Source organism: Mustela nigripes, chromosome 12 (genome assembly GCF_022355385.1).
Source record: "Mustela nigripes isolate SB6536 chromosome 12, MUSNIG.SB6536, whole genome shotgun sequence".
Taxonomy (NCBI): domain Eukaryota; kingdom Metazoa; phylum Chordata; class Mammalia; order Carnivora; family Mustelidae; genus Mustela; species Mustela nigripes.
The window spans coordinates 33,210,427-33,222,751 of NC_081568.1; positions in this window are offsets into that span (position 1 = coordinate 33,210,427).

The window sequence follows — 12,325 nt, forward strand, 5'->3', positions numbered from 1 at the left end:
GTCAACAAAGATCAAGAATGAGGGCCACCTGGCTGGCTCAGTCAGTGGAGCATTGACTCTTGATCTCGGGATTTTGATTTTGGGAGCATCACACTGGCTGTATAAATTACTTAAAAATAAAATCTTAAAAAAAAGAAAAAAAGAACGAGAATGAACATTGGAAAATAGGGTTGGGGATAATAATGATTAGGGGCAGAAGAGAAACTAGAGATTACAGAAGAAGGAGAGAAGTATAGATGAAAGCAATTGATAGGACACGAAGGACAAAATTTACCTATGTGCTAAATTCACCTAAATCATCTCCCTTAACCTTTTCACATACATGACACAAGTCCCATCTATTTTTCTAGATTTCTTAGTTTCCGTCAATTAATCTACTTTTGGTTTCTCACCATAGATTCAAAGGCAATTTTTCATTTATGTTACTATTTTCAAAAAATACCACTCAGAGTAAAAAAAAAAAAAAATTAATCCGTATGAAATAGAATTGTGGCAGATGGTATTAGATGCAACCATGTATGACAGATATCTTACAATAGCAATGGCTTAAACAAGATAGAGTTTTATTTTTCTTACAAGTGTAATGTCTGGAGTAGGCAGTCCAGAGTTAATACAGTAGCTGCATGGTGCCAGGAAACCCTGCCCCTTATTTTTGTTCATAGAAGCAATCAGCACCTTGGTTAACTATCTGTGCATAGGCAGACATATAAGGATCTGTGTGGGTTTGTGTTTTCACACGCACACACACAGAGATTGGTGTGGTGATAGACTCTACACACTACTCAGCACTTCACTTTTACTCGGCAGCTCCAAATGAGCACAGATTAATTCATCTCATTCTCTTTAACCCCCCCCCCCCACACACACATACACACACACCTTTTTCCTTTTAATCAGACACTTACTTGATCACTTTCTTCTTAGAACCCATATTCCTTTGACCTCAAGATATCTGTAATTCCTTACTGATGTTTTCATGGCTACTCAAGAGTTCCAGCCTGTGACAAAAGTAGCCTCCATAAGACCCACTAGTTTTTTAAATGCCTAAGGAAGTTTTGCTTATAGAAAAGTGAGTAAAATCAGTTTGTTAAAGAGAAGAAGGATGAAGGAGTAAAATGAAAGTTATTAACCACCTTACAAACTGACATTATTTTGTATATGTGTTGCCTCTTTTATTAATCATAGCATTTCTATGAAGTATTATTATTTCCATTTGGAGACAAGATAAAAACCTCCAACATGACTTTTTTGGATACTTTTTTTTTTTTTAAGATTTTATCTATTTGACAGAGAGAGACACAGTAGGAGAGAGGGAACACAATCTGGGGGAGTGTGAGAGGGAGAAGCAGGCTTCCCACGGAGCAGGGAGCCCGATGAGGGACTCGATTCCAGGACCCTGAGACCATGACCTGAGCTGAAGGCAGACGCTTAACAACTGAGCCACCCAGGTGTCCCTGGATACGTTTTTATCGAAAGATAACATACATATAGAAATAGGAACAGATAATTGGTAGACAGTCCAGTGAATTCTGACGTGCCCAATATCCTCACTCTTGCTCTCTCATGGTCAACAGAGAGGTCTGGCCTAGCAGCAGAAGTCATAAGATTGGATGAAATCATTACGAACGTGGCCACTGTGGTAGGAGAGAAAATATTTGAATGAAGAGTTCCCCGTTGGCAGTGAAAAAGTCTCAAGCATGCACTACCTGTGAGCACTGTCTTACCTTCAGAATAGGTTTTAGCAGGCAAAATCTCAACTAACCAATAAGCAGCAAAGCGCACAGGGGTCCCCTGAGCTCTCATGTCCACAGACAGGACTCCAGGAGAAAGACACCATCATTCTAATGTGCTGTGTATGTATGAGAATAGGCAGCAATGTCTAGATTATCAAGTAACGATGAAACTTTTTTGAGAAAGTGACTCTCCTACAAAGTCCACTCTGGGGCTTAGCAGCTGGTATCTACCAGTTCTTCTATTGAGCTAATTCAGTCTCACTAAGCTACCCAAAGGGAAGAACAAATGAGTCTCCAAAGCCATCTGTATGTCTCTACTTGCCTAATAAAGAAGCAATATCTTGGAGTTGAAATCTCTTGATTATTTCAAATACTGCTGGTAGGTTAAATAAGATGAAAACTAAGAACTGACCATCGGATTTAGCAATGGAAAGTTCATTGATCACCTAGGCAAAGCCAGTATTAATGGAGTGGTGGAGGAAATGACTTAGTGGAGTGGAAGTAAGAGCAGGTTGAGAAGAATTAGAAATAGTGAGTGTAGGTAACTCTTCCAAGGAGTTTTGCTGTCAAGGGCAGGTAAAATAATTGAGTAATAGCAGGGAGGGGAAGTGGGATCAAGAACAGGTTTTCTGGGGCGCCTGGGTGGTTCAGTAGATTAAGCTGCTGCCTTCGGCTCAGGTCATGATCCCAGTGTCCTGGTATCGAGCCCCGCATCGGGCTCTCTGCTCAGCAGGGAGCCTGCTTCCCCTTCTCTCTCTGCCTGACTCTTTGCCTACTTGTGATCTCTCTCTCTCTCTCTCTCTGTCAAATAAATAAATAAAAATCTTTAAAAAAAAAAAAAAGTACAGGTTTTCTTCTTCATCTTCTCCTACTCCCCTCCCCCTCCTCTTCCTCCTCCCCCTCCCCCTCCTTCCCCTTCTCTCTCAAAGGCAGAGAGAGAAAATCTTACAGGCTCCTTACCCAGGGTGGAACCCAATGGGGGGCTCAACCTCACTACTCTGATATTGTGACCTGAGCTGAAATCGAGAGTTAGATGCTGAACTGTCTGAGCCACCCAGGCGCCCCCCAGTTTTTCTTCTTAATACAAAGATGATGAAAATAAGTCTGCCTACTTATAAGAATGACTCAGGAGAAAACAAAAGTTGATAGTAGGAGAGAATGGAGACAGTCATATTCTGAGTGAGATGACATGGAAATTTGTGCACAAGAAAGAAGTCTGGATTTAGTAGGAGTGAAAAAAACGGACCCATCCTAAGAGATACATGTGAATAGGTGCCGGAAGGCGGTGGTGGTGGAGGGCGGTTCTGTGGACTCTTTCCTCTGATGACTTCAATTTTCTTAGTGAACTGAGAAACAATGTCAGCAGCCAAAAATGAGGGTGAAGAAGAGGCGTGGCAGGTTTAAGGGGGAGATTAATGAACATGAAATAATCATCTGAAATTATATGTCTTTTATATGATGGGTAAGTCATTCTAAATGGGTTCAGAATGGGAGGAAGCAGCATTAGTCAGAAAATTGAACAGCTAAAAACTCAAGCATTATTCACCGAGAAAAATACGGGCATGCCTGAACTCACTGCTCTCACAAAACCCAAATTCTGACACTTATCTTCCATGGCTTAACATCAAGACATTGAGTTACATGTTTGCTGTATTTGACTTTCATTACAGCATTTCACTTTGGGACTGAGAACCATAAACCAATTTCCTTTTAGACTCCTGACATTTTGCTATTAGTTACTGTTTAACAAGAGTCCTATTGGCTATGTGGCACCTCCAGGGAAGGGGTGGGCATGTGTGTTTCTAGCAAGAGAGAAAAATAAATATTTTTAGCTTGTTTCTTCCATTTCCTTTTGTTAATTCTTTCTTTCAACTGGGAAGAAAAGTGTGTTTCTCTGCTTCCTTTTGGTGACAATGTATCAAAAGGAGACCATCCACTTGAGCTGAGATAGCTCCATTTAGTTTTACAGGCCCCTTTGCCATATTAAAATCTGGGTTATCTCCCCTCATGGGGAAAAGAAAAGGAAATTACATTTTCAGGTCTGTTTTAATGTATCCAAAAAGAGAAGGAGCAGTTTCATTCTGTTGCTGAAGAACATGAAAGCTTCTCTTCCAGCTGCTACTGTGAAAAAAAAATAGGAAAGGAAGACTGAGCTTTACAGACTTATTTCATTTTGATCACCCAATATGTTTTCAATAAGCTGCACAATTTGATTTTTAAACAAATAATAAAAATTCAATGGCAGGTCCATTGGGCAAAAGTTATGGCTTTAACTTGAAGCAGATGATAAAAAATAACAGATGGAGGGAGAAGGCGTGAAAAGAGTGATTTTATAAAGTAAATCTTGGGCTCAGTATTTTTTAGGACTCTCAGTGCTCTGCCGAGTTAAATATCTACTTCACTCTTCAGTACTCCTATCACTTGTCTAATGATAGCAAGTGGAGGACGAGCCGGTCATTCAACAATAATCTATTACAGTCCAAAATGGCAGAAAATCCACACTAGGCCTCCAGCAGGATACAAAAATGGGAGTAAATGAGTGAAACTGAAGAGAACTCTGAGGAGTAAATTACGTGATTGTGTCACAGGGCCACCTGGCCTATACAAAGTAATCAGCTGCCCACATGGCAACAGTTTGTTAACACAAACATGAAATTGACTATATTTTATATGGAAATTATGTCTTTTCAAGTAGAAGATCAATTTGAGATACCAGTCCTTCCAAAAGGATAATTTATATCATATCTGCCTATAGGAGACTTTCCATGTGGATCACTCCCTGATTACTGGAGAGTTTGAAGTGGCCATTTCTAGACCCAAATGGCCTTTATCTCAGATATTATAACTTACTAGCATCATCAAGCTAGAAACTTCAGGATGAGTGCAGGTAAGGACCAGGGCGCCTGGGTGGCTCAGTCGTTAAGCATCTGCCTTCAGCTCAGGTCATGATCCTGGGATCCTGGGTTCAAGCCCCACTTTGAGCTCCCTGCTTGGCGGGAAGCCTGCTTCTCCCTCTCCCACTCCCCCTGCTTCTGTTCCCTCTCTCACTGTGTGTGTCTCTCTCTGTCAAAAATAAATAAATAAATAAAATCTTAAAAAAAAAAAAAAGGAAATATCACCCAAATACTATTGCTTCAACTATAATTTATAATAAGGAACACTCATGTAAATTTTCTAGGATATAGGGCCTTTTTAAATCTTTGGGTGAATTCACTTGCATATTAATATATAGTTTACAACTATTCATTCATCTTCAATTATGTTGTCTTGGTTTTGAGACTTATTCATGGCTTTTAACTTAATCATGTTCCTCAAGGGGAGCACAGAACACTTATTCATCAAAGCTATAAACACATTTCTTTTCTTGCCATATATACTCTATTTTGTAAAGGGAGGAATAAAATTTGAGAACATTTCAGAAGGCTGGGCACAGCCAATCAGCAGGTGCTGAATGCTTGTGTCTTACACTGTATATAATTTTTTTTTTCGTATTGTATTTTGGTAGGAACATATCCAGATTAGTTCTAGAATAAAAGAATGTGAGATCAAAAGGGAGCCCTAGAGAGGGTCTAGGGCCTGAGGCCAACCCACCCTTCTTGTTTTATAAACTCTCTTTTATGAACTCTCCTAGAGAAGTTAAGAGACTCAATGTTTTATTAATGTGGGGCATGGCCCCTGTCTTTAATTGGGTGGGACATTTGGGAAGTACCACATGTATGTAAAAGCATAGGCTTGGGGTCAGAGTAAGCCACATTCATATTCTTGCTAAACTGATAGCTAGCTATGTAACCTTGATTAAGTCTCTTAATGTCTCTAAAACCCAGCTTCTGTGTCTTAGGTTGGAGATAATAAATAGCCTACCACATAAGGTCATAATGTGAATTATGTGGGCTAATCAGTATAATAGGTCATCACACACAGAAAATAATAAAATACCCCAGGAAATATATAAATTCATTATGCTAAAATTCCTGATGGTATTGTAAAACATAGTAAATGAAGTCTGCTCTTACTCGCTTAAAAATTAAATCTGAATAGAGTTTGATCAAGAAATACTTCAAGCTGTTTAAATTATATTTGTGAATCTCATTAGTTGCACAGGGTATTATATTGAACCTGGGGGCACTTTCTATATAAGACCAAGCCACTTTGAAAGGAGGTCTATGGGAGGTAAAAAGAGGGTGATGCAGGAACTCATCTACAGGGCCGATGAATGAATTATAGATACATATGTATGTAACTGAAAATTTTAAGTAAACTGGCCCTCTTGATTTATCTTTTTTAATTAAATGGAACTGCATGTAATCATATTAAAATCAGGTTTTGGCATCCTCAATGAATAGGTTATCGTTTTAAGCAGAGGCAAATGTAAGAAAAATCCAATATCATACTCATATGCTTGAGAATTTGATGGACCCAGTTGTTGGATTTCAACATGTAAGAACTCTGAACCTGAACACCAAACATATGTTTTCAAAGTATCACCAGTGAGATGCCAATAAAGAGTTATGGCCAACTGGCTTTGATGCAACTCCTTTTGGCTGATAGGCACGTTGTATCTGGGTCAGAAGGAAAGCCAAGTCCCTGAGGATTCTCTTATCCATAATATTTAAACAGTAATAGCTCCATTGTTCCATCTAAGGGGCCCCTTACTCAAGGCCTCCTTGTGAATAATCTAAAACACATCCAGACAGCAATAACCGTTGTTGGAGCAAGCTTTTAAGCAGCGCTTAAAATTCTTCAAAAAAGTACATAGGAGAACTTCTATCTCCATTGCAAGTTGGAGCCCACATGATTCAAATGCTGTATCATTTCAAGTTGTCTGGAAGCAGAAGCCAAGACAGAATTAGATATTAGAAGGATTTCTTGTAGGAGACCGCTGTGAACAACATGGGGAAAGGGAGCAGAACCGGTGAGGAGAGCATCACACCACGAAGAGTTGGAGCACCTAAAGAGAGGACGAAGGAAAGATGATCCTGTGGGAAGAGCCTCGGACTCAGTGCAGCTCTGAGTCCCTCGGTCAGGTGGATGGGGAGCCCCAGGCACAGACTGCCTTTTGGTAGAGTCTGCTTTGGGGCAGAAATGGCCTAGCTCTAGTAGCCAGTCACTGGCTGGGAGCAGCCTAGAGGAGGTGTGGCCTCGGAATGAACATTGTGGCAGATTCGAAGGTGTGGTCACTGGAGACTGTCTGCCAACCCCGGTAGTTGCATACAGAGTTCTCTGGAGGGGCGTCTGGGTGGCTCAAGTCTGGTAAGCATTTGCCTTTGGCTCAGGTTGTGAAATCAGGGTCCTGGGATCAAGTCCTGCATCAGGCTCCCTCCTCAGTGGGGAGCCTGTATCTTCCTGTGTCCCTGCCCTGCCCTGTTGTAGTCTCTCTCTCTCTCCCCCTCCTCTCTCTCTCTCTTTCTCTCTCTCTCTCTCTCTCTCACACACACACAGTCATTAACATCTTCTGGAAGGGAAATCTGAGCACCACCACAGCTGCCATAGATGCCTTTCTAAGATAATGCCCACAGCGTTCTCTAACTGGGCTTCTTAAAAAGACAAGAGGGTCATTAAGGATGGTTGAAATAATGAAATGCAGTTTACTCTAGATAGTATTACATACAATGAGATACAGACATTCACTGGGGCTCAGAAGCATGGTTTAGCTCATTGCCTTTATTGCATAAGATTAGATTTCCTTCCTGACTCTTTCTGGGCCAGGTCTCCTTCATCCCCTCCATCTGCGTTCCATGCAGTTCTATGTTGAAATGGCTTTTCCATCAAATAATTGACTCTGTTGCCAATAACACTACAAAAAAGATAAGTTTCCGCTGCACAGGATTCTTATTTCATGATTTCTGACTTTGTCCAACATTTTGATAATTTGATGACTGTTCCTGATTTCAGAAAACTTAAAAAAGATCCTTCTTTGACAATGATCATTATGTGGGAATGAAGATGGCATCTGACAGAGTTCTGTTTCTGAGCTACTTCGGTTTTGCCCAGAGAAGGTAAGGCGGTGGGGCAGGAGTGTGGGTTCTATGTTCTGGTCTTTGAGGGGCAAAATAACTGTGGGGATAGAGTCTGAGAAGAAAGAGACTAGAGTCATTACACTTTGCTTCTAGATAACACGGCTGAACCTCTCGCTGCAACACCCAGAAGTTTTCCTATCAATTCATAACAACTAAATGTAAACGACACCAGCACCACCCCGCACTTTCTGGTCAGCCCAGCCTCCTCTCTGGCATGTCTAGAATTTTTATTTGTAAAAGAATCATCTCAAGCTTCCAACTAAAACCTTTTCATTTGGTGTAGAAATTGTAGGTTAACAAACATTGCACACGAAGCATGCAAGAGAAAAGGCATTGTGTCTGCTTAGACTTCATGAGGGAGCAACACTACAGAGTTTTTCCTTGGTAAATCCTGTGCCTGGATAAATGAACAAAGTACAGATTACCTTCTGAGCTAAACTTTTTACCGTGATAGCACAATCCAACCGTAACCTAAAATGTGCCAAGGATTCTGACAACTCTTCCATGAGAAAGAACGAGCCACTCCTCCCTGACTTTTGCTGAGAAATTACTCTGCCAAGCACAGGGTTGGGTGCCAGCACTCAGAAGAAAGGAAAGAAATTAATCTCTAGTAGGAGCTGGAATAATGACCAGACTTACTCCTCTTGAGCTCTTCCTTCTTTCAAAGTATACGAACCAGTTGAATCTCTATGAACCTGAGGGAGTCCTTATGGGAATTTTGTTTTTTTTAGATTATTTATTTATTTATTTATTTGACAGAGATCAGCAGGCTCCCTGCTGAGCAAAGAGCCCAACACGATCCCAGGACCCTGAAATCGTGACCTGAGCTGAAGGCAGAGGCTTAAACCACTGAAACACCTAGGTGCCCCCTTATGGGAATTTTTAAAAAATATTTTAATTATTTATTTGCAAGACAGAGATCACAAGTAGGCAGAGAGGCAGGCAGAGAGAAAGAGAGGAAGGGAAGCAGGCTCCCCACTGAACAGAGAGCCTAATGCGGGACTCGATTCCAGGACCCTGAGATCATGACCTGAGCCTAAGGCAGAGGCTTACCCGCTGAGCCACCCAGCTCCCCTCCTCCCCGCCATAGGGATTTTTAACACAACTATCATTCTGTGATTCATTTTTGCTTCAAGGGTATTAGGCCATTTCATGAAAGTTGGTTTAATAACAATGCCAAGTTTTAATGTAAATATTTTTTATTGAAAGAAAATCTCTCTAATATATTGCTTTGTGTGGTTAATGGAAGCCAGCTTTCATCCTCACTTTGCTTCAAAGGTTTATCCCAATATGTAGACAACACAGCTTGACCACAGTACCTGTTTCTTAAACCAAAGCCTATGTACTACTTTTATCTTTACAAAAATCATTGCCTTTTTAAAAAGTTCATTGCCTTTAAAAAAATTACAGAACTTGTCCTAGCTCATCAAAAAGAAATCTAATAAAACAAAACTATATAAGGCATGAATTTATGAAACTTTTACATACTCAATGGGAAAAAAATTCACACAGCGCACAGAACAATATGGAATAAAGAGTGGACATTCACCTTTCCCCACTTGTCCATTCCCCTGTTCCTACCCCTAGGGGTAACCAGATTTTTTGTTATGCATTTTTACAGAATTTTGCTCCTACTTTAGGTTTTGGGGTTTTTTTCCCTGCAACTATTTTTATTTAATCGCTGTCAGCAGCCTTTATCAGTGATGACTGGTCTATCTCATTCTTTAGTTGCAAAGTACTCCATTGCATGAACTCTTTATTTAACTGGTCCATATTAAGGAATATTTTGTCATCCAGTTACCTCTATTACATTAAAGATGAAACAAATAGGGATGGGTTAAGGTTAACAAATAGGCAGTAGGTTAAGCCTCTGCCTTCGGCTCAGGTCATGGTCTTGGGGTCCTGGGATCAAGCCCCCCATCGGGCTTTCTGTTCAGCAGGTAGCCTGCTTTCCCCTCTCTCTTTCTGCCTGCCTCTCTGCCTGCCTGTGACCTCTGTCTGTCAAATGAATAAATAAAATCTTTAAAGATGAAAGAAATATCATTGTCCAAATGTTTTTGTACTGTGTAAATGTACTGTAGGATGATCCCAGAAGTAAAACTGATGATTCTAGGAACATGTCAAATTTAAATTTTGATACATATTGTCACATTGCCATTTACAAATGTTATTAACCATACAATACCATCATTATATGGGAGTGTCTCTCTCCCCATGTGTTTGCTCCCACAACCTTTTTGACATGCTAGTTTCCCATTTAGAAATCTCAGAAAACATTAGCAACTTCAGAGATACATTTCCGAATATGGACATGTGATTTCCTTTATTCCAACTTTCTATGGTGAATGCATACTTGATACACCAGAACCTGAGAGGTGAATTAAGGGAAACTGCCAGTGGAACTGTCAGCCACTAAGAGTAGTTGTTTCCCATTAGGTGGTCCCCAAACTGGTAGGAATTCAAACTGTGGTGGAAAGGCCCAAACTACCTTCAAAGTTTCCATCTTGTAGCTTTTCAAGATTGAGGAGGATGCAGTGAAAATATCACAGGCTTTGAAGTCAGGTAGACCTGACATCAAATCTCTACTCTCATTCTGGTAAATGCTCTGAGCCTTCGTTGCCTCAAATAAAAAGTGGTGGTGCTTTGTCCTATATCATAAGAGTTAATCATGTGGGGCGCTTGGGTGGCTCAGTGGGTTAAAGCCTCTGCCTTCGGCTCAGGTCATGATCCCAGGGTCCTGGGATCGAGCCCCGCATCGGGCTCTCTGCTCAGCGGGGAGCCTGCTTCCTCCTCTCTCTCTGCCTGCCTCTCTGCCTATTTGTGATTTCTGTCTGTCAAAAAATAAAAATCTTTTTTTTAAAGGTTTCTTTTTTTTTTTTTTAAGATTTTATTTATTTATTTGACAGAGACAGGTCACTAGTAGGCAGAGAGATAGATAGAGAGAGAGAGAGAGAGAGAGAGAGAGGAAAGCAGGCTTCCTGCTGAGCAGAAAGCCTGATGTGGGACTCGATCCCAGGACCCTGAGATCATGACCCGAGCTGAAGGCAGTGGCTTAACCCACTGAGCCACCCAGGCACCCAAAAAATAAAAATCTTAAAAAAAAAAAAAAAAGAGTTAACCATGTAAGATAATAAATTGCCTCTGATAAGCAAATGGATAAGTATGAACCCATAAAAATTAAACTTTTCCACAGAGAAACAATATATCATTTTTTAAAAGTTAAAAGACAAAGAATGCAGAATTATTTTTAACTTGCTTTCATTCAGTAATTTAGCAAAATTTGTGAATTTGTCTACAAATATATACCTCTAAAACTGGAATCTCTGGCCAAAAGGATACATGTATTTAAAGTTTTATAGATATGCCAAATTGTCCTGAAAATAGACTTTATTCTCAGTTGACATTTAACAAGAGTGTCTTTGTCCCCACACCCTGACTAATAATGTATGCTATTAACATGCTCTATCTCTTCCAATCTGATAGACTAAAAAAGATTTATTATTTTGATTTACATTTTCTTATCAGTGAATGAATTTGAGCATCTTTTCATATGTTTATAATACTTTATTTTTATTTTTTTGTGAATTCTCTCTTCTTAGCCATCTTTGAAATGATGATTTTACTAATGAGTTGTTTTTTTAATAAATGAGTTTTTAAGATCTCCTTTTATGTTAACTAAATTTTTTTCTGTTTTATCTGTTGCAAATAATTTTTCATTATATATCCTTTTGTGTTGTTTGATTCTTTTTTTTTTTTTTACCATGGAGTTATGTTTCAAAATTAAAGCAAGGTTCTAGAATATATATGTATATACACATAGTATTATGAGATATTTACATCTAAATCTATGTATAGTCACTTTCTTCTAATGCAAAATATACACTTTCCATAATAAAGCAATATAGAAAATACAAAACACCCAATTCCTCCCCATTGAATGAAACTATGTTAACTCAATATTATCTTATTGTGATCAGCAGCTTAATTTTGTATGTGTATGGATAGATTAATAAAAATGAATAAATGAACTTAATATTTTACATACAATCTCCTTCAAAATATGGAATTCTTGGGTAAAATTCTTGGGTAAAATTCTTGGGTAAATGAAGCAGATAATTTATTTTAAAAATGTATAACCACTTAATTAGTCCCTATGAAAATATAACTAGCTTCTAGTAAATTAATTTGTTCCTCATCTCAAATAAATATTTGAGTCTTGACAAGACCACTACAAACTAGGCCTTGATCAAAGAAGGGATTTTAAAATTGAAGTTTCATGCTCAGAAAGACAAATTTGGAGCAGAGCAGCATGAGAGAATAGTGGGGAATTTTATCAGAGAAACTTTGATGACCACAAATATTCGGCTGCTGATTCCACCGGTCCTATCATGGACACTTACAATAATTTAAAGTTTATTTCTGCAAATTTATTTTCATAGTGATCTCAAGAGGTAAAAAACAGGCTCTAGGTGGTGTTTTGATGGTTTTCAGTTTGGAATCAACATTCATCATGTATAAAATATGTAAATGTGGTTAAATTATTTATTAACTCTTCTGTGAGTGATAAGCATAAAT